Below are 27351 nucleotides of genomic sequence, written 5' to 3'. Positions count from 1 at the left end.
CATACCTGGGTGACTGCCTTCTCTACCTCTCTCTCTCTCTGAGATTCTCTAACTTTCTCTCTCATACCTGGGTGACTGCCTTCTCTACCTCTCTCTCTCTCTGAGATTCTCTACCTCTCTCTCTCATACCTGGGTGACTGCCTTCTCTACCTCTCTCTCTCTCTGAGATTCTCTACCTCTCTCTCTCATACCTGGGTGACTGCCTTCTCTACCTCTCTCTCTCATACCTGGGTGACTGCCTTCTCTACCTCTCTCTCTGAGATTCTCTACCTCTCTCTCTCATACCTGGGTGACTGCCTTCTCTACCTCTCTCTCTCATACCTGGGTGACTGCCTTCTCTACCTCTCTCTCTCTCTGAGATTCTCTACCTCTCTCTCTCATACCTGGGTGACTGCCTTCTCTCTACCTCTCGCTCTCTTACCTGGGTGACTGCCTTCTCTCTACCTCTCTCTCTCATACCTGGGTGACTGCCTTCTCTAAATCTCGCTCTCATACCTGGGTGACTGCCTTCTCTATACCTCTCTCTCTCTGAGATTCTCTACCTCTCTCTCTCATACCTGGGTGACTGCCTTCTCTACCTCTCTCTCTCTGAGATTCTCTACCTCTCTCTCTCATACCTGGGTGACTGCCTTCTCTACCTCTCTCTCTCTCTGAGATTCTCTACCTCTCTCTCTCATACCTGGGTGACTGCCTTCTCTACCTCTCTCTCTCTCTGAGATTCTCTACCTCTCTCTCTCATACCTGGGTGACTGCCTTCTCTACCTCTCTCTCTCTGAGATTCTCTACCTCTCTCTCTCATACCTGGGTGACTGCCTTCTCTACCTCTCTCTCTCTCTGAGATTCTCTACCTCTCTCTCTCATACCTGGGTGACTGCCTTCTCTACCTCTCTCTCTCATACCTGGGTGACTGCCTTCTCTACCTCTCTCTCTCTCTCTGAGATTCTCTACCTCTCTCTCTCATACCTGGGTGACTGCCTTCTCTACCTCTCGCTCTCATACCTAGGTGACTGCCTTCTCTACCTCTCTCTCTCTCTGAGATTCTCTACCTCTCTCTCATACCTGGGTGACTGCCTTCTCTCTACCTCTCGCTCTCATACCTGGGTGACTGCCTTCTCTACCTCTCTCTCTCTCTGAGATTCTCTACCACTCCCTCTCTCTCTCTCTCTGAGATTCTCTACCTCTCTCTCTCTCTGAGATTCTCTACCTCTCTCTCTCTCTGAGATTCTCTCCCTCCATCCCACTGCCTCTCTCTCTCCATCCCTCTCTCCATCACTCTCTCTCTCTCTCGGAAATTCTCTGTCTTTCTCCATCCCTCTCTCTCCATCCCTCTTTCCCTCTCTCTCTGAGATTCTCTCTCTCTCCATCCCTCTCTCCATCCCTCTCTCTCTCTCTCTGAGATTCTCTGTCTCTCTCCATCCCTCTCTCTCTCCATCCCGGCCACAGCAGCAGCAGCAGCCCTGCCATCTGCTCTGAGCGCCCTGTGTGAACCTCTTCCTCTCTCGCCATATATACCCTATATTCCTCTCCATCACTCTCTCTCCTATCCCTCTATTGTCTCTCCTTCTTTCTCTCCACCACTCTCTCTCTCTCCACACATCCATCTCTCTCTCTGTGTCATTCTGCTCAAATTGGTCTGACTGGCGGGACCATGTTAGGGCCTGAGGAACACACGACCATGTTAGGGCCTGAGGAACACAGGACCGTGTTAGGGCCAAGACCACACACCTCTTTAGGATGACTGAATAACGTTTTGTTTGTGTTTGTGTGTGATGGGAAACAGTGCCCTGTGACATAACAGGGATAAATCTCTGTGAGTTAACTCTGCACCTGAGTCCACCCCACACACACACACACACACACACACACACACACACACACACACCTGTGCAGGCAGCGAGGGGAGGGGGGAGTATACCTGGGCTAAACTCATTACTGAAACATTCAGCTTCCCTCCCTCTATTTCTGGGGGGGTTATATAGTCTAACCACTAACAGATAGGTTAACTGTCTGGTATCTGGGGGGGTTATAGAGTCTAACCACTAACAGATAGGTTAACTGTCTGGTATCTGGGGTTATATAGTCTAACCACTAACAGATAGGTTAACTGTCTGGTATCTGGGGGGGTTATAGAGTCTAACCACTAACAGATAGGTTAACTGTCTGGTATCTGGGGGGGTTATATAGTCTAACCACTAACAGATAGGTTAACTGTCTGGTATCTGGGGGGGTTATATAGTCTAACCACTAACAGATAGGTTAACTGTCTGGTATCTGGGGGGGTTATATAGTCTAACCACTAACAGATAGGTTAACTGTCTGGTATCTGGGGGGGTTATATAGTCTAACCACTAACAGATAGGTTAACTGTCTGGTATCTGGGGGGGTTATATAGTCTAACCACTAACAGATAGGTTAACTGTCTGGTATCTGGGGGGGTTATATAGTCTAACCACTAACAGATAGGTTAACTGTCTGGTATCTGGGGGGGTTATAGAGTCTAACCACTAACAGATAGGTTAACTGTCTGGTATCTGGGGGGGGTTATATAGTCTAACCACTAACAGATAGGTTAACTGTCTGGTATCTGGGGGGGTTATATAGTCTAACCACTAACAGATAGGTTAACTGTCTGGTATCTGGGGGGGGGTTATAGAGTCTAACCACTAACAGATAGGTTAACTGTCTGGTATCTGGGGGGGTTATATAGTCTAACCACTAACAGATAGGTTAACTGTCTGGTATCTGGGGGGGTTATATAGTCTAACCACTAACAGATAGGTTAACTGTCTGGTATCTGGGGGGGTTATATAGTCTAACCACTAACACATGGGTTAACTGTCTGGTATCTGGGGAGGTTATATAGTCTAACCACTAACAGATAGGTTAACTGTCTGGTATCTGGGGGGGTTATATAGTCTAACCACTAACAGATAGGTTAACTGTCTGGTATCTGGGGGGGTTACATAGTCTAACCACTAACAGATAGGTTAACTGTCTGGTATCTGGGGGGGTTATATAGTCTAACCACTAACAGATAGGTTAACTGTCTGGTATCTGGGGGGGTTATATAGTCTAACCACTAACAGATAGGTTAACTGTCTGGTATCTGGGGGGGGTTATATAGTCTAACCACTAACAGATAGGTTAACTGTCTGGTATCTGGGGGGGTTATATAGTCTAACCACTAACAGATAGGTTAACTGTCTGGTATCTGGGGGGGTTATATAGTCTAACCACTAACAGATAGGTTAACTGTCTGGTATCTGGGGGGGTTATATAGTCTAACCACTAACAGATAGGTTAACTGTCTGGTATCTGGGGGGGTTATATAGTCTAACCACTAACAGATAGGTTAACTGTCTGGTATCTGGGGGGGGGTTATATAGTCTAACTACTAACAGATGGGTTAACTGTCTGGTATCTGGGGGGGTTATATAGTCTAACCACTAACAGATAGGTTAACTGTCTGGTATCTGGGGGGGTTATAGAGTCTAACCACTAACAGATAGGTTAACTGTCTGGTATCTGGGGGGGGGGTTATATAGTCTAACTACTAACAGATGGGTTAACTGTCTGGTATCTGGGGTTATAGAGTCTAACCACTAACAGATAGGTTAACTGTCTGGTATATGGGGGGGGGGGTTATATAGTCTAACTACTAACAGATGGGTTAACTGTCTGGTATCTGGGGGGGTTATAGAGTCTAACCACTAACAGATAGGTTAACTGTCTGGTATCTGGGGGGGGGTTATATAGTCTAACCACTAACAGATAGGTTAACTGTCTGGTATCTGGGGGGGGGTTATATAGTCTAACCACTAACAGATAGGTTAACTGTCTGGTATCTGGGGGGGGTTATATAGTCTAACCACTAACAGATAGGTTAACTGTCTGGTATCTGGGGGGGTTATAGAGTCTAACCACTAACAGATAGGTTAACTGTCTGGTATCTGGGGGGGTTATATAGTCTAACCACTAACAGATAGGTTAACTGTCTGGTATCTGGGGGGGTTATATAGACTAACCACTAACAGATAGGTTAACTGTCTGGTATCTGGGGGGGTTATATAGTCTAACCACTAACAGATAGGTTAACTGTCTGGTATCTGGGGGGGTTATAGAGTCTAACCACTAACAGATAGGTTAACTGTCTGGTATCTGGGGGGGTTATATAGTCTAACCACTAACAGATAGGTTAACTGTCTGGTATCTGGGGGGGGTTATATAGTCTAACCACTAACAGATAGGTTAACTGTCTGGTATCTGGGGGGGTTATATAGTCTAACCACTAACAGATAGGTTAACTGTCTGGTATCTGGGGGGGTTATATAGTCTAACCACTAACAGATAGGTTAACTGTCTGGTATCTGGGGGGGTTTTATAGTCTAACCACTAACAGATAGGTTAACTGTCTGGTATCTGGGGGGGTTATATAGTCTGCTGCTATAGGCCAGGACCAGGCTGATTCACCCTGTTTAAACATATACACTTCTCTCTCTCTCTCTCTACTGCTATAGGCCAGGACCAGACTTCTCTCTCTCTCTCTCTGCTGCTATAGGCCAGGACCAGACTTCTCTCTCTCTCTCTACTGCTATAGGCCAGGACCAGACTTCTCTCTCTCTCTGCTGCTATAGGCCAGGACCAGACTTCTCTCTCTCTCTCTATTGCTATAGGCCAGGACCAAGCTGATTCACCCTGTTTAAACATCAACTCTTCTCTCTCTCTCTCTGCTGCTATAGGCCAGGACCAGACTTCTCTCTCTCTCTCTACTGCTATAGGCCAGGACCAGACTTCTCTCTCTCTCTGCTGCTATAGGCCAGGACCAGACTTCTCTCTCTCTCTCTATTGCTATAGGCCAGGACCAAGCTGATTCACCCTGTTTAAACATCAACTCTTCTCTCTCTCTCTTTCTCTATCCTTCTCTCTCATTTCAATTTCAATCAGGGCCACGACTTATTCACACTGTTAAAACATCAATGCTTCTCTCTCTCTCTCTCTCCCTCCCTCTCTCTCTCTCTCTGTCTCCCTCCCTCCCTGTCCATGTTGCGATCCGAGACTCAGTCAGATGTAAGAACTGTGCCTCTACAACGTGACTGGCTCCGAGAGCACGGAAGGGGAAAGAAGAGAAGATGTAAATTCATTTTGATTTCTCATTAAAGTGTTACTGGATGCACCACAATACACCGACGACACCTACTGGCGGGACCCGGGACTGCAGCCTCCTATCGGCCGGCTGCTTGCTCTGCGGAATGTAGGACAAAACATATTCTCTCTCTCTGTTTCTGTCTCTCTCTCTCTGTTTCTCTCTCTCTCTCTGTGGTTCCCTCTCTCTCTCAATTCAATTCAAGGGCTTTATTGGCATGGGAAACATGTGTTAACATTGCCAAAGCAAGATAATATACAAAAAAATCTCCCTCTCTCTCTCTCCAGCGAGTCAAGTTGTTGGTGGGCGTGGGTGACAGATCCTGACACAAGAGACCCATATAGCATGTTGGGGGACCGTTGGGCAATGCGTACATCTTTCTCTCTCCCCCCAGCGAGTCAAGTTGTTGGTGGGCGTGGGTGACAGATCCTGACACAAGAGACACATATAGCATGTTGGGGACCGTTGGGCAATGCGTACATCTCTCTCTCTCCCCCCAGCGAGTCAAGTTGTTGGTGGGCGTGGGTGACAGATCCTGACACACGAGACCCATATAGCATGTTGGGGGACCATTGGGCAATGCTTACATCTCTCTCTCTCCCCCCAGCGAGTCAAGTTGTTGGTGGGCGTGGGTGACAGATCCTGACACACGAGACCCATATAGCATGTTGGGGGCCGTTGGGCAATGCGTACATCTCTCTCTCTCCCCCCAGCGAGTCAAGTTGTTGGTGGGCGTGGGTGACAGATCCTGACTCAAGAGACCCATATAGCATGTTGGGGGCCGTTGGGCAATGCGTACATCTCTCTCTCTCCCCCCAGCGAGTCAAGTTGTTGGTGGGCGTGGGTGACAGATCCTGACACAAGAGACCCATATAGCATTGGGCAATGCGTACATCTCTCTCTCTCCCCCCAGCGAGTCAAGTTGTTGGTGGGCGTGGGTGACAGATCCTGACACAAGAGACCCATATAGCATGTTGGGGGACCGTTGGGCAATGCGTACATCTCTCTCTCTCCCCCCAGCGAGTCAAGTTGTTGGTGGGCGTGGGGTGACTGATCCTGACACACGAGACCCATATAGCATGTTGGGGGACCGTTGGGCAATGCTTACATCTCTCTCTCTCCCCCCAGCGAGTCAAGTTGTTGGTGGGCGTGGGTGACAGATCCTGACACACGAGACCCATATAGCATGTTGGGGGACCGTTGGGCAATGCGTACATCTCTCTCTCTCCCCCCAGCGAGTCAAGTTGTTGGTGGGCGTGGGTGACAGATCCTGACACAAGAGACCCATATAGCATGTTGGGGGCCGTTGGGCAATGCGTACATCTCTCTCTCTCCCCCCAGCGAGTCAAGTTGTTGGTGGGCGTGGGTGACAGATCCTGACACACGAGACCCATATAGCATGTTGGGGGACCGTTGGGCAATGCTTACATAGGCGAGTGATGTTTAACACGGAACCGGATCAAAGTTGGCTTGAGCTGAACTTTATGCCTATACTCTTGCGACATCGTGTTGCTATTTGACCAATTGAAGCTCACTATAGTTTCCATTCACCTTACTGGATTGGCTGTTGATACCTGGCACTGTACCATGCCTGTTTTACTAGCACGCACCAACATGAAAAGCGGAAAAAGTGACTCGTGGCTCTCCGAATTTACCCGTTACTATTATCTCGGCTGTGACTGATCAAATGGTTGGGTTCAATATTCTTAAAAAAAAAAAAAAAAAAAAAATCAACAGTATTTTTTGTCACAGTCGGTCATTCAGAGCCTGTAGCCTTGCTGGACCACCGAGACACAAAGGAAGTTCTGAGGCTGAATGGGAAACCGATGGACAGCAGAAACCCGCAGTGTCGACGAGGAGAGCCAATGAGGGAAGAAGTGTAACCCTGTAGCATCTGTTCTCACCGTCTCTTCTCCTCCCCGAAAATCCCACACGCTTCATGCCCACATCATGTTCTCTCAGCGAAGGGTTTGCGTTAATGGTAGGGGGGGGGGGGGGGGGGGTTTGAACAATTCATTCGTTTCCCCTCCTGTCTCACGTAATGCTTGCAACATCCGCACAAACCCCCAGGAGCTCTAGACAGCGGCGATATCGAGGGCAGGCAGATACAGAGGGTGTTTGTCTTATTGTGCTTTTACCGGGGGCTCCGGTGCGCTGTTTAGTCTTCAGAGAGAGAGAGAGAGAGATGCTCGTCCTGCGCTCCGCTCACATGATTATGACACGAGTCTGCAACAAGATCACTCTGCTCACACACACATATCGGTGCCGAAACGGAACTACGACTCCGTTTATTCCACCAGTTACAGATGTAGGATCTTCATTTGAGCCAGTTTGCTACAGCAGGAAAGTAATCCTGCAGCAACAGGACATGTCAATTATTATGTGGATTATAATTCATGGATATTTTTTGTATGGGGTTGATACGGGGTTGATAAATGTTTTTCTTTAGGGCAAATCAAGTCTGAATTTTCAAAGTGGATATTACTAACTTTAGAAGCCTTTTTAAAAGGAAAATAAACTACAAGTTTTGCATTTCTTGCTGTGAAGGGATATTCTCAGTAACAAAATTGTGATCAAATTACAATCCTACATCTGTGTTGGGTTGTTCTTAAAACCACAACTAGATATTTAGCAGGGGGTTATATTGGGGTGGTAGGATGATATGTAGAGGGGGTTATATTGGGGTGGTAGGGTGATATGTAGAGGGGGTTATATTGGGGTGGTAGGGTGATATGTAGAGGGGGTTATATTGGGGTGGTAGGGTGATATGTAGAGGGGGTTATATTGGGGTGGTAGGGTGATATGTAGAGGGGGTTATATTGGGGTGGTAGGGTGATATGTAGAGGGGGTTATATTGGGGTGGTAGGGTGATATGTAGAGGGGGTTATATTGGGGTGGTAGGGTGATATGTAGAGGGGGTTATATTGGGGTGGTAGGGTGATATGTAGAGGGGGTTATATTGGGGTGGTAGGATGATATGTAGAGGGGTTGTATTGGGGTGGTAGGGTGATATGTAGAGGGGGTTATATTGGGGTGGTAGGATGATATGTAGAGGGGTTATATTGGGGTGGTAGGGTGATATGTAGAGGGGGTTATATTGGGGTGGTAGGGTGATATGTAGAGGGGGTTATATTGGGTGGTATGATGATATGTAGAGGGGGTTATATTGGGTGGTAGGGTGATATGTGGATGGGGTTATATTGGGGTGGTAGGGTGATATGTAGAGGCGGGTAGAGGGGGTTATATTGGGGTGGTGGGTTAATGTAGAGGGGGTTATACTGGGGTGGTAGGATGATATGTAGAGGGGGTTATATTGGGTGGTAGGGTGATATGTAGAGGGGGTTATATTGGGGTGGTAGGATGATATGTAGAGGGGGTTATATTGGGGTGGTAGGGTGATATATAGAGGGGGTTATATTGGGGTGGTAGTATGATATGTAGCAGGGGGGTAGAGGGGGTTATATTGTGGTGGTAGGGTGAAATGTAGAGGGGGTTATATTGGGGTGGTAGGGTGATATGTAGAGGGGTTATATTGGGGTGGTAGGGTGATATGTAGAAGGGGTTATATTGGGGTGGTAGTATGATATGTAGCAGGGGGGTAGAGGGGGTTATATTGTGGTGGTAGGGTGAAATGTAGAGGGGGTTATATTGGGGTGGTAGGGTGATATGTAGAGGGGTTATATTGGGGTGGTAGGGTGATATGTAGAAGGGGTTATATTGGGTAGAGGGGGTTATATTGGGGTGGCAGGGTGATATGTAGAGGGGGTTATATTGGGGTGGTAGGGTGATATGTAGAGGGGGTTATATTGGGGTGGTAGGGTGATATGTAGAGGGGGTTATATTGGGTAGAGGGGGTTATATTGGGGTGGTAGGGTGATATGTAGAGGTGGGTGGAGGGGATTATATTGGGGTGGTAGGATGATATGTAGAGGGGGGTGGAGGGGTTATATTGGGGTGGTAGGATGATATGTAGAGGGGGTGGAGGGGGTTATATTGGGGTGGTAGGATGATATGTAGCAGGCTAGGGGGAGAGAAGGGGTTATAGGTTGATATGTAACCTAACCAGGACAAAGGTGGTTGTGGGTAATGGTACCTCTGTGCACCCATGGTAACCTACAGGCTGGGGGTTTAGTTCTGAAGCACAGTTGATCACAATGAAATCAAACACAAAGACAAAAAGAGCTGAGCTTTCCCTCATATCCTACAACACACACACACACACACACACACACACACACACACACACACACACACACACACAGCCTAGTGTTCGCTGCACTTTGGAGAGTCAAGGCACGGTAAGGCTATGCGTAAAACGGGGCAGCCTATCGCTACCATTGAAAAACCCAACAGTCATGTCGATAATGAAAACATGAATAGACAAGGGAGAGACAGACCGGGGGGAACCTGCAGGGGGACATGGACACTGACAGAAAGACATATTACACATGGACATACTTACAGCCTCTCCCTTTCATAGAGCTTCAGAACAGCGGGGTGATGAGGTGACATTACAACAGCCCAGCCGGTTCCCCCCCGCGTCCTCTGGAACTCAAACCAAATGAAGACAGGCGTTTATTCCTTCTTTCCTTCCTTCCTTCCCGAGGTATAGAATATTAATCCTGTTGTTAACTCCACACACACCGCTGAGAAAGAGCAGCACAATCACTGTAATCCAATAGGGCTCATTGTGTACCGTGTTCCTTGGTCCGCCGCGGTACAAATATCCCAGTCCAACATCTTCCAGTCGAACGTAAGTCCCTTTTTCACACACCCCTTGTCTTCTCCTTCTCCCGTGGTCTTCTTTCTCGTCCTATCCCAGCTGCGAGCAGCGAGCCGAGCTGCCCTGCACGCAACGCACACGGTAGGACTGACTACAACGTGTTTGTGTGCGTGAGTACGTGCGTGTGAGTGAGTGAGTGCGCTCTGCAGAAGAGTGGCTGCTGGAAGGATGGACGGACCGACGGTGCCTGCGCTGCTCGCTGGGCTGGCTCCCAACCCCACTGGCCACAAACGTCTAGTTTTGATTTACATTTGGTTGACCTGTCAAACTAATTCGACGTGTAATCAACAAGAAATGTCATTGGATTTGGGAGAAAGAAGGAAAAAAAATGAAATGCCCTTTATGTTGATGACTTTTTTTACAAATCCAATTAGTTTTCCACGTTGATTCAACATCATCACAGTGATGTTGTTGTTGTTGGTTGGAATGACGTGAGAAACAACGTTGATTCAACCTGTTTTTTTGTTGTTGTTGCCCGGCGGGTCTGCTCGGCGCTAGTTCCTTCAGAACTGAGACGACTTCCGTCACACAAACACCCTGCTGAACTCCGGTTTCAGCGCAATGAACTAGATAACACAACGCAGGCAGCATCAACTTCTATCACCGGAAGACGATCCTTAGAGCGTTTTGATTATAATAAATGACGATCATTTTCTTCAGACATTGTAACTGTTTTTAAATACATTTCAGTCGTCTAAACGAACCACTGCTTTCATGTCATATTGTATTATTTGTTTTTCTTTTGTGATTGGCTGAGATAAAGGTGTTTTGTTTTGTGATTGGCTGACATAAAGGTGTTTTGTTTTGTGATTGGCTGACATAAAGGTGAAATAAAATAATGCACCAGAATAGCCTAATTCTTCTCCTTTTTTTTCTGTCGTCGTTTCCTTCTAATCTCTCTGTTTTCTATCCTTCTATATCAGGATGTGGATGTGGAGTCTGTCGGCCAGGGGGTGCCTCTCAGTGACGTAGAATAGCTGTCATTTAAATTCCACATGCCGCCTGCCGTCAAAAGCACCCCCTCCCCCCACCCCCCCCCCTCCCTTTCTCTCTGCAGAACTCTTGTATGGAGTCTGCTACTGCACTCTGGAGAAAGAAGCGAGAGATGCAGCGAGAGGGAGAGGGGGAGACGGGGGGGGGAGGTGGAGGGAGAGAGGTGGAGAGAGATGGAGAGAGGGAGAGAGGGGGGGGGAGAGAGAAAGGGAGAGGGATGGAGAGAGATGCAGCGAGATGGAGAGAGGGAGAGAGAGAGGGGAGGAGGGGGAGAGAGGTGGAGACAGAGAGAGGGATGGAGAGAGATGCAGCGAGAGGGAGAGATGCAGTGAGATGGAGAGAGAGTAGTGGAAAGAGATGGAGAAAGAGAGAGGGGGAAACAGAGGGGCAGAGAGATGCAGAGAGAGATGAAATACCCAGCAGCCTTTCCGTGTGCTGCAGCGGTCTAGAGACGTTATTACAGACCTGGGTTCCTTCCCGGACCACAACCCTGCCGTGGCCACGAGTCCCATAAGACTGCGTACAACTGGCCCAGCGTCGTCCGGCTTTTGACTGGTGGGGGCTTGGTTCATCGTACTCTAGCGACTCCTTGTGGCGGGCCGTGTGCCTGCAGGCTGACCCCAGTAGCCAGTTGAAAACGGTGTTTCCTGATTAAGACATTGGTCTTAATCAGCGTTATTGATTATCAATGATATTTCAAAACCATGTATACATGCAACAATTATTTTCTCGTATTCAACGTTCTGACTCCAAAGCGTGGACCGCAGGCCACGTAGCCTATAGCGCTCCTACAGTATTACCCAGACCAGGAGACATATGCTAGTAAATTGTTACATACCTAAAGATCAGTAGTGGTGCGGCTGGATTTCGGGTGGATTAAGGACGCATGACTTCACCTCTCCCCGAGCCCGTCGGGGGAGTCGCAGCGATGAGACAAGATCTAATAAATAAAAACCCAGCAGCGTTGCAGTTCTTTACACCAATGCGCCTGGCACGGACTACCATATCCAGTTCAAACGCACTTCAATATTTTAACTTGTCCATTCACCCTCTGAATGGCACACATACACCATCCACGTCTCAATTGTCTCAAGGCTTAAAAATCCTTCCTTCAACCAGGAAGGGATCATAGAGGGATCATAGATTTCACCTGGATTCACCTGGTCAGTCTGTCATGGAAAGAGAATGTGTTCATAATGTTTAGTATACTCTCTCTCTCTCTCTCTCTCTCTCTCTCTCTCTCTCTCTCTCTCCCTCTCTCTCTCTCTCTGTCTCTCTGTCTCTGTCTCTCTGTCTCTCTGTCTCTCTCTGTCTCTCTCTCTCTGTCTCTCTCTCTCTCTCTCTCTCTCTCCTCTCTCTCTCCCCTCTCTCTCTCTCTGTCTCTCTCTCTCTCTCTCTGTCTCTCTCTCTCTCTCTCTCTCTCTCTCTCTCGCTCTCTCATACACACACTTGGACGTGTTCCAACCTTTTCTGGGATCAGAGAAGAGAGAAGGTTCTGGTGCAGAGCCCATGGCAACACATCTGACTGTCCATCGACCCCGGAGAGAAGGGCTCAATCCCCCATGGCCACATATCTTACTTTCCATCGACAGACGAGACAGAGATTCAATTCTCCATGGCCATAACTCCTACCTCCTCTCTCTAATTGGCTGCTTCATAATGTCAATTAAACATAACTCCTCCCTCCTCTCTCTAATTGGCTGTAACATAATGTCAATTAAACATAACTCATCCCTCCTCTCTCTAATTGGTTGTAACATAATGTCAGTAAAACATAACTCCTACCTCCTCTCTCTAATTGGCTGTAACATGATATGAATAAAACATGATTCCTACCTCCTCTCTCTAATTGGTTGTAACATAATGTCAATTAAACATAACTCCTCCCTCCTCTCTCTAATTGGTTGTAACATAATGTCAATTAAGCATAACTCCTACCTCCTCTCTCTAATTGGTTGTAACATAATGTCAATTAAACATACCTCCTCTCTCTAATTGGCTGTAACATAATGTCAATTAAACATAATTCCTACCTCCTCTCTCTAATTGGCTGCTTCATAATGTCAATTAAACATAATTCCTACCTCCTCTCTCTAATTGGCTGCTTCATAACGTCAATTAAACATAATTCCTACCTCCTCTCTCTAATTGGCTGCTTCATAATGTCAACTAAACATAATTCCTACCTCCTCTCTCTAATTGGCTGCTTCATAATGTCAATTAAACATAATTCCTACCTCCTCTCTCGAATTGGCTGCTTCATAATGTCAATTAAACATAATTCCTACCTCCTCTCTCTAATTGGCTGCTTCATAATGTCAATTAAACATAATTCCTACCTCCACTCTCTAATTGGTTGCTTCATAATGTCAATTAAACATAATTCCTACCTCCTCTCTCTAATTGGCTGCTTCAAAATGTGAATTAAACATCAAAATAGAAAAAAAGGAATCTTTATTATAATTTTGTTTAATTATTGAAAAAAAAATGAAGGTAAAAAAAATAAATCCAAAAATAAAGTGACATTCAAAACCAATCCACCAAAACATCTGCAACACAATAACATGCCCCACTTGTTCACAATCAATACAAACATACTAACTGGCCTGTTGCCTGTCAGATCAATGCTGAGCTCACACGTCAACTGGAACTAGGAAACTCTGAAACCCCTGACCTGCCAAACGGCCGAACGTGACATGCATACAACTACAATCAGTCAACAAGTCGGAAAACCCAAGCCCCCCCCCAGGAAACTGTTGACACAACAGATACTGTCTGCTATGAATTATTGGTATCTTTCATACTAATCTTAACCTTGTGACCCATTCTATATATCTGTTGTTTCGTCATGGCGGTTGGAACAGGGTGTATCTTGGCTATAAAAACAGGGTGTATCTCGGATATAAAAACAGGGTGTATCTTGGCTATAAAAACAGGGTGTATCTTGGCTATAAAAACAGGGTGTATCTCGGATATAAAAACAGGGTGTATCTTGGCTATAAAAACAGGGTGTATCTTGGCTATAAAAACAGGGTGTATCTCGGATATAAAAACAGGGTGTATCTTGGCTATAAAAACAGGGTGTATCTTGGCTATAAAAACAGGGTGTATCTTGGCTATAAAAACAGGGTGTATCTCGAATATAAAAACAGGGTGTATCTCGAATATAAAAACAGGGTGTATCTTGGCTATAAAAACAGGGTGTATCTCGGATATAAAAACAGGGTGTATCTCGGATATAAAAACAGGGTGTATCTTGGCTATAAAAACAGGGTGTATCTTGGCTATAAAAACAGGGTGTATCTTGGCTATAAAAACAGGGTGTATCTCGAATATAAAAACAGGGTGTATCTCGAATATAAAAACAGGGTGTATCTTGGCTATAAAAACAGGGTGTATCTCGAATATAAAAACAGGGTGTATCTCGGATATAAAAACAGGGTGTATCTCGGATATAAAAACAGGGTGTATCTTGGCTATAAAAACAGGGTGTATCTTGGCTATAAAAACAGGGTGTATCTTGGCTATAAAAACAGGGTGTATCTCGGATATAAAAACAGGGTGTATCTCGAATATAAAAACAGGGTGTATCTCGGATATAAAAACAGGGTGTATCTCGGATATAAAAACAGGGTGTATCTCGGATATAAAAACAGGGTGTATCTTGGCTATAAAAAAAAAACCTTTGTTCTTTTGTCTCGGGGCTCTCAACGAATGATCTGAGAGCGAATCGTCAACCAGCCACGACCACCCATCCTTATCGTAGAGAGCGAATCGTCAACCAGCCACGACCAGCCATCCTTATCGTAGAGAGCGAATCGTCGACCAGCCACGACCAGCCATCCTTATCGTAGAGAGCGAATCGTCACCCAGCCACGACCACCCATCCTTATCGTAGAGAGCGAATCGTCGACCAGCCACGACCAGCCATCCTTATCGTAGAGCACTCGATCGTCACCCAGCCACGACCAGCCATCCTTATCGTAGAGCACTCAATCTTCAACCAGCCACGACCAGCCATCCTTATCGTAGAGAGCGAATCGTCGACCAGCCACGACCACCCATCCTTATCGTAGAGAGCGAATCGTCGACCAGCCACGACCACCCATCCTTATCGTAGAGAGCGAATCGTCACCCAGCCACGACCACCCATCCTTATCGTAGAGAGCGAATCGTCAACCAGCCACGACCAGCCATCCTTATCGTAGAGAGCGAATCGTCAACCAGCCACGACCAGCCATCCTTATCGTAGAGAGCGAATCGTCAACCAGCCACGACCAGCCATCCTTATCGTAGAGAGCGAATCGTCAACCAGCCACGACCAGCCATCCTTATCGTAGAGAGCGAATCGTCAACCAGCCACGACCAGCCATCCTTATCGTAGAGCACTCAATCGTCACCCAGCCACGACCAGCCATCCTTATCGTAGAGCACTCGATCGATTCACTTTATATTTGCAGGTGCGTTGTATTGACCTGCTCCGTTATTATCAAGTGATTAAAGATTAAGTTTAAGTATAACTCTGACTTGTGTGATAAGTTTGTCTCTACTCATTTGACAGTAAATCTGTAGTAAATCCAGGACTGTAGTAAATCCAGGACTGTAGTAAATCCTGGATGGTGGTAAATCCTGGACTGTAGTAAATCCAGGACGGTAGTAAATCCTGGACGGTAGTAAATCCTGGACGGTAGTAAATCCTGGACGGTAGTAAATCCTGGACTGTAGTAAATCGAGGACTGTAGTAAATCCTGGACGTTAGTAAATCCTGGACGGTAGCAAATCCAGGACGGTAGTAAATCCAGGACGGTAGTAAATCCTGGACGGTAGTAAATCCAGGACGGTAGTAAATCCTGGACGGTAGTAAATCCAGGACGGTAGTAAATCCAGGACGGTAGTAAATCCAGGACGGTAGTAAATCCTGGACGGTAGTAAATCCAGGACGGTAGTAAATCCTTGACGGTAGTAAATCCAGGACGGTAGTAAATCCAGGACGGTAGTAAATCCAGGACGGTAGTAAATCCTGGACGGTAGTAAATCCTGGACGGTAGTAAATCCAGGACTGTAGTAAATCCAGGACGGTAGTAAATCCTGGACGGTAGTAAATCCTGGACGGTAGTAAATCGAGGACTGTAGTAAATCCAGGACTGTAGTAAATCCAGGAGGGTAGTAAATCCAGGACTGTAGTAAATCCAGGACGGTAGTAAATCCAGGAGGGTAGTAAATCCAGGACTGTAGTAAATCCAGGACTGTAGTAAATCCAGGAGGGTAGTAAATCCAGGACTGTAGTAAATCCAGGACTGTAGTAAATCCAGGAGGGTAGTAAATCCAGGACTGTAGAAAATCCAGGACGGTAGTAAATTCTGGACGGTAGTAAATCCAGGAGGGTAGTAAATCCTGGACGGTAGTAAATCGAGGACTGTAGTAAATCCAGGACTGTAGTAAATCCAGGACTGTAGTAAATCCAGGACTGTAGTAAATCCAGGAGGGTAGTAAATCCTGGACGGTAGTAAATCCAGGACTGTAGAAAATCCAGGAGGGTAGTAAATCCAGGACTGTAGTAAATCCAGGAGGGTAGTAAATCCAGGACTGTAGTAAATCCAGGACTGCAGTAAATCCAGGACTGTAGTAAATCCAGGACTGTGGTAAATCCAGGAGGGTAGTAAATTCAGGAGGGTATTAAATCAAAGAGGGTAGTAAATCCTGGACGGTAGTAAATCCAGGACGGTAGTAAATCCAGGACGGTAGTAAATCCTGGACGGTAGTAAATCCTGGACTGTAGTAAATCGAGGACTGTAGTAAATCCTGGACGGTAGTAAATCCTGGACGGTAGCAAATCCAGGACGGTAGTAAATCCAGGACGGTAGTAAATCCTGGACGGTAGTAAATCCAGGACGGTAGTAAATCCTGGACGGTAGTAAATCCAGGACGGTAGTAAATCCAGGACGGTAGTAAATCCAGGACGGTAGTAAATCCTGGACGGTAGTAAATCCAGGACGGTAGTAAATCCTTGACGGTAGTAAATCCAGGACGGTAGTAAATCCAGGACGGTAGTAAATCCAGGACGGTAGTAAATCCTGGACGGTAGTAAATCCTGGACGGTAGTAAATCCAGGACTGTAGTAAATCCAGGACGGTAGTAAATCCTGGACGGTAGTAAATCCTGGACGGTAGTAAATCGAGGACTGTAGTAAATCCAGGACTGTAGTAAATCCAGGACTGTAGTAAATCCAGGACTGTAGTAAATCCAGGAGGGTAGTAAATCCTGGACGGTAGTAAATCCAGGACTGTAGAAAATCCAGGAGGGTAGTAAATCCAGGACTGTAGTAAATCCAGGAGGGTAGTAAATCCAGGACTGTAGTAAATCCAGGACTGCAGTAAATCCAGGACTGTAGTAAATCCAGGACTGTGGTAAATCCAGGAGGGTAGTAAATTCAGGAGGGTATTAAATCAAAGAGGGTAGTAAATCCTGGACGGTAGTAAATCCAGGATGGTAGTAAATCCAGGACGGTAGTAAATCCTGGACGGTAGTAAATCCTGGACTGTAGTAAATCGAGGACTGTAGTAAATCCTGGACGGTAGTAAATCCTGGACGGTAGCAAATCCAGGACGGTAGTAAATCCAGGACGGTAGTAAATCCTGGACGGTAGTAAATCCAGGACGGTAGTAAATCCTGGACGGTAGTAAATCCAGGACGGTAGTAAATCCAGGACGGTAGTAAATCCAGGACGGTAGTAAATCCTGGACGGTAGTAAATCCAGGACGGTAGTAAATCCTTGACGGTAGTAAATCCAGGACGGTAGTAAATCCAGGACGGTAGTAAATCCAGGACGGTAGTAAATCCTGGACGGTAGTAAATCCTGGACGGTAGTAAATCCAGGACTGTAGTAAATCCAGGACGGTAGTAAATCCTGGACGGTAGTAAATCCTGGACGGTAGTAAATCGAGGACTGTAGTAAATCCAGGACTGTAGTAAATCCAGGAGGGTAGTAAATCCAGGACTGTAGTAAATCCAGGACTGTAGTAAATCCAGGAGGGTAGTAAATCCAGGACTGTAGTAAATCCAGGACTGTAGTAAATCCAGGAGGGTAGTAAATCCAGGACTGTAGTAAATCCAGGACTGTAGTAAATCCAGGAGGGTAGTAAATCCAGGACTGTAGAAAATCCAGGACGGTAGTAAATTCTGGACGGTAGTAAATCCAGGACGGTAGTAAATCCTGGACGGTAGTAAATCGAGGACTGTAGTAAATCCAGGACTGTAGTAAATCCAGGACTGTAGTAAATCCAGGACTGTAGTAAATCCAGGAGGGTAGTAAATCCTGGACGGTAGTAAATCCAGGACTGTAGAAAATCCAGGAGGGTAGTAAATCCAGGACTGTAGTAAATCCAGGAGGGTAGTAAATCCAGGACTGTAGTAAATCCAGGACTGTGGTAAATCCAGAAGGGTAGTAATTCCAGGACTGTAGTAAATCCAGGACTGCAGTAAATCCAGGACTATAGTAAATCCAGGACTGTGGTAAATCCAGGAGGGTAGTAAATTCAGGAGGGTATTAAATCAAAGAGGGTAGTAAATCCAGGACTGTAGTAAATCCAGGAGGTAGTAAATCCAGGACTGTAGTAAATCCAGGAGGCTAATAAATCCAGAAGGGTAGTAAATCCAAGAGGGTATTAAATCCAGGACTGTAGTAAATCCAGGACTGTATTGAATCCAGGAGGTAGTAAATCCTGGACGGTAGTAAATCCAGGAGGGTAGTAAATCCAGGACTGTAGTAAATCCAGGACTGTAGTAAATCCAGGAGGGCAGTAAATCCAGGACTGTAGTAAATCCAGGACTGTAGTAAATCCAGGAGGGAAATAAACCCAGGAGGGTAGTAAATCCAGGACTATAGTAAATCCAGAACGGTAGTAAATCCAGGACTGTAGTAAATCCAGGACTGTAAGGAATCCAAGAGGTTAGGAAATCCAGGAGGGTATTAAATCCAGGACTGTAGTAAATCCAGGAGGGTAGGACATCCAGGAGGGTGTTAAATCCAGGACTGTAGTAAATCCAGGAGGGTAGTAAATCCAGGACTGTAGTAAATCCAGGAGTGTAGTAGATCCAGGAGGGTAGTAAATCCAGGACTGTAGTAAATCCAGGAGGATAGTAAATCCAGGACTGTAGTAAATCCAGGAGGGTAGTAAATCCAGGAGGGTAGTAAATCCAGGACTGTAGTAAATCCAGGACTGTAGTAAATCCAGAACTGTAATAAATCCAGGACTGTAGTAAATCCAGGACTGTAGTAAATCCAGGACTGTAGGAAATCCAGAACTGTAATAAATCCAGGAGGGTAGTAAATCCAGGAGGGTAGTAAATCCAGGAGGGTAATAAATCCAGGAGGGTAGTAAATGTTATGAATTATCTTCAATTGCAGTAGTTTACTAAATGTCTTCGGTTGTAGGAGCGGATGTGAACATTTGTACATATCTGTGACCAACGATTCTCCTCAGTTCTTCATTCAGATCACGCTCTCATTTCTACCTTATTAGGTTTTGAACTATCAGGTAGACTTTCAATCCACCATTGATATAACTTGGTAATTAATTTCATTAGTGTAGCAGCTGTTGCCAAATATCTTTGGTGCCCCATGCCTTTGGTGCTAGATGCCTTTGGTGCCAGATGCCTTTGGTGCCAGATGCCTTTGGTGCCAGATGTATTTGGTGCCAGATGCCTTTGGTGCCAGATGCCTTTGGTGCTAGATATTTTCGTGCCAGATGCCTTTGGTGCCAGGTGTATTTAGTGCCAGATGCTTTTGGTGCTAGATGCCCTTGGTGCCAGATTCCTTTGGTGCCAGATACCTTTGGTGCCAGATGCCTTTGGTGCTAGATGCCTTTGGTGCCAGATGCCTTTGGTGCCAGATGCCTTTGGTGCTAGATGCCTTTGGTGCCAGATGCCTTTGGTGCTAGATGCCTTTGGTTCCAGATGCCTTTGGTTCATTCAGATTTCTTAGTTGTAAGAATTTAAAGTAATTGGCCTTAAAAGAATCTAAATCTTTCTTGTAAATGATTGGATGACAGCAGACAGCCGTCATAGTACACATGCTCCACATACATGATGTCACTTCGGAACCAGGACTTAAAGGTGTTTCCATTAAATGCTGGAGATTAGGTGGGGTTATTCCAGATTGGGTTGCCTGGCGATGAGGTGGGGTTATTCCAGATAGGGTTGCCTGGAGATTAGGTGGGGTTATTCTAGATAGGGCTGCCTGGGGATGAGATGGGGTTATTCCAGATTGGGTTGCCTGGTGATTAGGTGGGGTTATTCCAGATTGGGCTGCCTGGCAATGAGATGCCTTTATGGTTTATTTACTCCTCCATGTACAAGGATAGTCTCCTGTCCATTTGTTGTGACGACAGTTGTCCATGCCCAGTGGAGACAGTTGTCCAGCCCAGTGGAGACAGTTGTCCAGGTCAGTGGAGACAGTTGTCCAGCCCAGTAGAGACAGTTGTCCAGCCCAGTGGAGACAGTTGTCCAGCCCAGTGGAGACAGTTGTCCAGCCCAGTGGAGAGAGTTGTCCAGCCCAGTGAAGACAGTTGTCCAGCCCAGTGGAGACAGTTGTCCATGCCCAGTGGAGACAGTTGTCCAGCCCAGTAGAGACAGTTGTCCAGCCCAGTAAAGACAGTTGTCCAGGTCAGTGGAGACAGTTGTCCAGCCCAGTGGAGACAGTTGTCCAGCCCAGTGGAGACAGTTGTCCAGCCCAGTGGAGACAGTTGTCCAGCCCAGTGGAGACAGTTGTCCAGCCCAGTGGAGACAGTTGTCCAGCCCAGTGGGGACAGTTGTCCAGCCCAGTGGAGACAGTTGTCCAGCCCAGTGGAGACAGTTGTCCAGCCCAGTGGAGACAGTTGTCCAGCCCAGTGGAGACAGTTGTCCAGCCCAGTGGAGACAGTTGTCCATGCCCAGTGGAGACAGTTGTCCAGCCCAGTGGAGACAGTTGTCCAGCCCAGTGGAGACAGTTGTCCATGCCCAGTGGAGACAGTTGTCCAGCCGAGTGGAGACAGTTGTCCAGCCCAGTGGAGACAGTTGTCCAGCCCAGTGGAGACAGTTGTCCAGCCCAGTGGAGACAGTTGTCCATGCCCAGTGGAGACAGTTGTCGAGCCCAGTGGAGACAGTTGTCCAGCCCAGTGGAGACAGTTGTCCATGCCCAGTGGAGACAGTTGTCCAGCCCAGTGGAGACAGTTGTCCAGGTCAGTGGAGACAGTTGTCCATGCCCAGTGGAGACAGTTGTCCAGGTCAGTGGAGACAGTTGTCCAGGTCAGTGGAGACAGTTGTCCATGCCCAGTGGAGACAGTTGTCCAGCCCAGTGGAGACAGTTGTCCAGCCCAGTGGGGACAGTTGTCCAGCCCAGTGGAGACAGTTGTCCAGCCCAGTGGAGACAGTTGTCCATGCCCAATGGAGACAGTTGTCCAGCCCAGTGGAGACAGTTGTCCAGGTCAGTGGAGACAGTTGTCCATGCCCAGTGGAGACAGTTGTCCAGGTCAGTGGAGACAGTTGTCCAGGTCAGTGGAGACAGTTGTCCAGCCCAGTGGGGACAGTTGTCCAGCCCAGTGGAGACAGTTGTCCAGGTCAGTGGAGACAGTTGTCCAGCCCAGTGGGGACAGTTGTCCAGCCCAGTGGAGACAGTTGTCCAGCCCAGTGGAGACAGTTGTCCATGCCCAGTGGAGACAGTTGTCCAGCCCAGTGGAGACAGTTGTCCAGGTCAGTGGAGACAGTTGTCCATGCCCAGTGGAGACAGTTGTCCAGGTCAGTGGAGACAGTTGTCCAGGTCAGTGGAGACAGTTGTCCAGCCCAGTGGGGACAGTTGTCCAGCCCAGTGGAGACAGTTGTCCAGGTCAGTGGAGACAGTTGTCCAGCCCAGTGGGGACAGTTGTCCAGCCCAGTGGAGACAGTTGTCCAGCCCAGTGGAGACAGTTGTCCATGCCCAGTGGAGACAGTTGTCCAGCCCAGTGGAGACAGTTGTCCATGCCCAGTGGAGACAGTTGTCCAGCCCAGTGGAGACAGTTGTCCAGCCCAGTAGAGACAATTGTCCAGCCCAGTGGAGACAGTTGTCCAGCCCAGTAGAGACAGTTGTCCAGCCCAGTGGAGACAGTTGTCCAGCCCAGTGGAGACAGTTGTCCAGCCCAGTGGAGACAGTTGTCCATCCCACTGAATACAGTTGTCCAGCCCACTGGAGAGAGTTGTCCAGCCCAGTGGAGACAGTTGTCCAGCCCAGTGGAGACAGTTGTCCAACCCAGTGAAGACAGTTGTCCATGCCCAGTGGAGACAGTTGTCCAGCCCAGTGAAGACAGTTGTCCAGGCCAGTGGAGACAGTTGTCCAGCCCAGTGGAGACAGTTGTCCAGCCCAGTGGAGACAGTTATCCAGCCCAGTGGAGACAGTTGTCCAGCCCAGTGAAGACAGTTGTCCAGCCCAGTGGAGACAGTTGTCCAGCCCAGTGGAGACTGTTGTCCAGCCCAGTGGAGACAGTTGTCCAGCCCAGTGGAGACAGTTGTCCAGCCCAGTGGAGACAGTTGTCCAGCCCAGTGGAGACAGTTGTCCAGCCCAGTGGAGACAGTTGTCCATGCCCAGTGGAGACAGTTGTCCAGCCCAGTGGAGACAGTTGTCCAGCCCAGTGGAGACAGTTGTCCATGCCCAGTGGAGACAGTTTTCCAGCCCAGTGGAGACAGTTGTCCAGGTCAGTGGAGACAGTTGTCCATGCCCAGTGGAGACAGTTGTCCAGGTCAGTGGAGACAGTTGTCCAGGTCAGTGGAGACAGTTGTCCATGCCCAGTGGAGACAGTTGTCCAGCCCAGTGGAGACAGTTGTCCAGCCCAGTGGGGACAGTTGTCCAGCCCAGTGGAGACAGTTGTCCAGCCCAGTGGAGACAGTTGTCCATGCCCAGTGGAGACAGTTGTCCAGCCCAGTGGAGACAGTTGTCCAGGTCAGTGGAGACAGTTGTCCATGCCCAGTGGAGACAGTTGTCCAGGTCAGTGGAGACAGTTGTCCAGGTCAGTGGAGACAGTTGTCCAGCCCAGTGGGGACAGTTGTCCAGCCCAGTGGAGACAGTTGTCCAGGTCAGTGGAGACAGTTGTCCAGCCCAGTGGGGACAGTTGTCCAGCCCAGTGGAGACAGTTGTCCAGCCCAGTGGAGACAGTTGTCCATGCCCAGTGGAGACAGTTGTCCAGCCCAGTGGAGACAGTTGTCCAGGTCAGTGGAGACAGTTGTCCATGCCCAGTGGAGACAGTTGTCCAGGTCAGTGGAGACAGTTGTCCAGGTCAGTTGAGACAGTTGTCCAGCCCAGTGGGGACAGTTGTCCAGCCCAGTGGAGACAGTTGTCCAGGTCAGTGGAGACAGTTGTCCAGCCCAGTGGGGACAGTTGTCCAGCCCAGTGGAGACAGTTGTCCAGCCCAGTGGAGACAGTTGTCCATGCCCAGTGGAGACAGTTGTCCAGCCCAGTGGAGACAGTTGTCCATGCCCAGTGGAGACAGTTGTCCAGCCCAGTGGAGACAGTTGTCCAGGTCAGTGGAGACAGTTGTCCATGCCCAGTGGAGACAGTTGTCCAGGTCAGTGGAGACAGTTGTCCAGGTCAGTGGAGACAGTTGTCCAGCCCAGTGGAGACAGTTGTCCAGCCCAGTAGAGACAGTTGTCCAGCCCAGTGGAGACAGTTGTCCAGCCCAGTAGAGACAGTTGTCCAGCCCAGTGGAGACAGTTGTCCAGCCCAGTGGAGACAGTTGTCCAGCCCAGTGGAGACAGTTGTCCATCCCACTGAAGACAGTTGTCCAGCCCAGTGGAGAGAGTTGTCCAGCCCAGTGAAGACAGTTGTCCAGGCCAGTGGAGACAGTTGTCCAGCCCAGTGGAGACAGTTGTCCAGCCCAGTGGAGACAGTTATCCAGCCCAGTGGAGACAGTTGTCCAGCCCAGTGAAGACAGTTGTCCAGCCCAGTGGAGACAGTTGTCCAGCCCAGTGGAGACAGTTGTCCAGCCCAGTGGAGACAGTTGTCCAGCCCAGCCCATTGAAGACAGTTGTCCATTCCAATGGAGACAGTTGTCCAGCCCAGTGGAGACAGTTGTCCAGCCCAGTGGAGACAGTTGTCCAGCCCAGTGGAGACAGTTGTCCAAGACAGTTAAGACAGTTGTCCAGCCCAGTGGAGACATTTGTCCAGCCCAGTGGAGACAGTTGTCCAGTCCAGTGAAGACAGTTGTCCAGCCCAGTGAAGACAGTTGTCCAGCCCAGTGGAGACAGTTGTCCAGGTGTGGATAGACAGAATATAATCTGGTCAACAGCAGTCCACCATACAGGGTAAAGGACTCTGTTCAACAGTAGTCCACCGTACAGGGTAAAGGACTCTGGTGAACAGTAGTCCATACAGGGTAAAGGACTCTGGTCAACAGTAGTCCACCTTACAGGGTAAAGGACTCTGGTCAACAGTAGTCCACCATACAGGGTAAAGGACTCTGGTCAACAGTAGTCCGTACAGGGTAAAGGACTCTGGTCAACAGTAGTCCACCTTACAGGGTAAAGGACTCTGGTCAACAGTAGTCCACCGTACAGGGTAAAGAACTCTGGTCAACAGTAGTCCATACAGGGTAAAGGACTCTGGTCAACAGTAGTCCGTACAGGGTAAAGGACTCTGGTCAACAATAGTCCACCGTACAGGGTAAAGGACTCTGGTCAACAGTAGTCCACCTTACAGGGTAAAGGACTCTGGTCAACAATAGTCCACCGTACAGGGTAAAGGACTCTGGTCAACAGTAGTCCACCATACAGGGTAAAGGACTCTGGTCAACAGTAGTCCATACAGGGTAAAGGACTCTGGTCAACAGTAGTCCATACAGGATAAAGGACTCTGGTCAACAGTAGTCCATACAGGATAAAGGACTCTGGTCAACAGTAGTCCGTACAGGGTAAAGGACTCTGGTCAACAGTAGTCCGTACAGGGTAAAGGACTCTGGTCAACAGTAGTCCACCGTACAGGGTAAAGGACTCTGGTCAACAGTAGTCCATACAGGGTAAAGGACTCTGGTCAACAGTAGTCCATACAGGGTAAAGGACTCTGGTCAACAGTAGTCCACCGTACAGGGTAAAGGACTCTGGTCAACAGTAGTCCATACAGGGTAAAGGACTCTGGTCAACAGTAGTCCATACAGGGTAAAGGACTCTGGTCAACAGTAGTCCACCGTACAGGGTAAAGGACTCTGGTCAACAGTAGTCCACCATACAGGGTAAAGGACTCTGGTCAACAGTAGTCCATACAGGGTAAAGGACTCTGGTCAACAGTAGTCCATACAGGGTAAAGGACTCTGGTCAACAGTAGTCCGTACAGGGTAAAGGACTCTGGTCAACAGTAGTCCACCATACAGGGTAAAGGACTCTGGTCAACAGTAGTCCATACAGGGTAAAGGACTCTGGTCAACAGTAGTCCACCGTACAGGGTAAAGGACTCTGGTCAACAGTAGTCCATACAGGGTAAAGGACTCTGGTCAACAGTAGTCCACCATACAGGGTAAAGGACTCTGGTCAACAGTAGTCCATACAGGGTAAAGGACTCTGGTCAACAGTAGTCCGTACAGGGTAAAGGACTCTGGTCAACAGTAGTCCATACAGGGTAAAGGACTCTGGTCAACAGTAGTCCGTACAGGGTAAAGGACTCTGGTCAACAGTAGTCCATACAGGGTAAAGGACTCTGGTCAACAGTAGTCCGTACAGGGTAAAGGACTCTGGTCAACAGTAGTCCATACAGGGTAAAGGACTCTGGTCAACAGTAGTCCATACAGGGTAAAGGACTCTGGTCAACAGTAGTCCGTACAGGGTAAAGGACTCTGGTCAACAGTAGTCCATACAGGGTAAAGGACTCTGGTCAACAGTAGTCCACCATACAGGGTAAAGGACTCTGGTCAACAGTAGTCCATACAGGGTAAAGGACTCTGGTCAACAGTAGTCCATACAGGGTAAAGGACTCTGGTCAACAGTAGTCCACCGTACAGGATAAAGGACTCTGGTCAACAGTAGTCCACCATACAGGGTAAAGGACTCTGGTCTACAGTAGTCCATACATGGTAAAGGACTCTGGTCAACAGTAGTCCATACAGGGTAAAGGACTCTGGTCAACAGTAGTCCACCTTACAGGGTAAAGGACTCTGGTCAACAGTAGTCCATACAGGATAAAGGACTCTGGTCAACAGTAGTCCATACAGGGTAAAGGACTCTGGTCAACAGTAGTCCATACAGGGTAAAGGACTCTGGTCAACAGTAGTCCATACAGGGTAAAGGACTCTGGTCAACAGTAGTCCATACAGGGTAAAGGACTCTGGTCAACAGTAGTCCATACAGGGTAAAGGACTCTGGTCAACAGTAGTCCACCGTACAGGGTAAAGGACTCTGGTCAACAGTAGTCCACCATACAGGATAAAGGACTCTGGTCAACAGTAGTCTATACAGGGTAAAGGACTCTGGTCAACAATAGTCCATACAGGGTAAAGGACTCTGGTCAACAGTAGTCCACCATACAGGGTAAAGGACTCTGGTCAACAGTAGTCCACCGTACAGGGTAAAGGACTCTGGTCAACAGTAGTCCATACAGGGTAAAGGACTCTGGTCAACAGTAGTCCACCATACAGGGTAAAGGACTCTGGTCAACAGTAGTCCACCGTACAGGGTAAAGGACTCTGGTCAACAGTAGTCCACCATACAGGGTAAAGGACTCTGGTCAACAGTAGTCCACCGTACAGGGTAAAGGACTCTGGTCAACAGTAGTCCATACAGGGTAAAGGACTCTGGTCAACAGTAGTCCACCATACAGGATAAAGGACTCTGGTCAACAGTAGTCCATACAGGGTAAAGGACTCTGGTCAACAGTAGTCCACCATACAGGGTAAAGGACTCTGGTCAACAGTAGTCCACCGTACAGGGTAAAGGACTCTGGTCAACAGTAGTCCACCATACAGGATAAAGGACTCTGGTCAACAGTAGTCCACCGTACAGGGTAAAGGACTCTGGTCAACAGTAGTCCACCATACAGGGTAAAGGACTCTGGTCAACAGTAGTCCACCGTACAGGGTAAAGGACTCTGGTCAACAGTAGTCCATACAGGGTAAAGGACTCTGGTCAACAGTAGTCCATACAGGGTAAAGGACTCTGGTCAACAGTAGTCCATACAGGGTAAAGGACTCTGGTCAACAGTAGTCCATACAGGGTAAAGGACTCTGGTCAACAGTAGTCCATACAGGGTAAAGGACTCTGGTCAACAGTAGTCCACCGTACAGGGTAAAGGACTCTGGTCAACAGTAGTCCATACAGGGTAAAGGACTCTGGTCAACAGTAGTCCATACAGGGTAAAGGACTCTGGTCAACAGTAGTCCACCATACAGGATAAAGGACTCTGGTCAACAGTAGTCCACCGTACAGGATAAAGGACTCTGGTCAACAG

At 48.0% G+C, this 27351-nt stretch overlaps 1 protein-coding gene across 1 annotated transcript in view; it reads right to left on the bottom strand.

The window, feature by feature from the left end:
• LOC118938358 (glutamate receptor ionotropic, NMDA 2A-like) overlaps positions 1–10056 on the bottom strand; it is a 348126-nt gene extending 338070 nt beyond the window's left edge. Inside the window, exon 1 of the mRNA XM_036941969.1 lies at positions 9606–10056. The gene's annotated coding sequence lies outside the window, so the exon portion shown is untranslated. The remainder of the gene's footprint in view (positions 1–9605) is intronic.
• Positions 10057–27351: the final 17295 nt, after the last annotated feature.

The sequence above is a fragment of the Oncorhynchus mykiss genome, chromosome 13 (genome assembly GCF_013265735.2).
Source record: "Oncorhynchus mykiss isolate Arlee chromosome 13, USDA_OmykA_1.1, whole genome shotgun sequence".
NCBI lineage: Eukaryota > Metazoa > Chordata > Actinopteri > Salmoniformes > Salmonidae > Oncorhynchus > Oncorhynchus mykiss.
The sequence above is the reverse complement of the archived record's forward strand: the minus strand, read 5'-3'. Positions and strand labels throughout refer to the sequence as shown.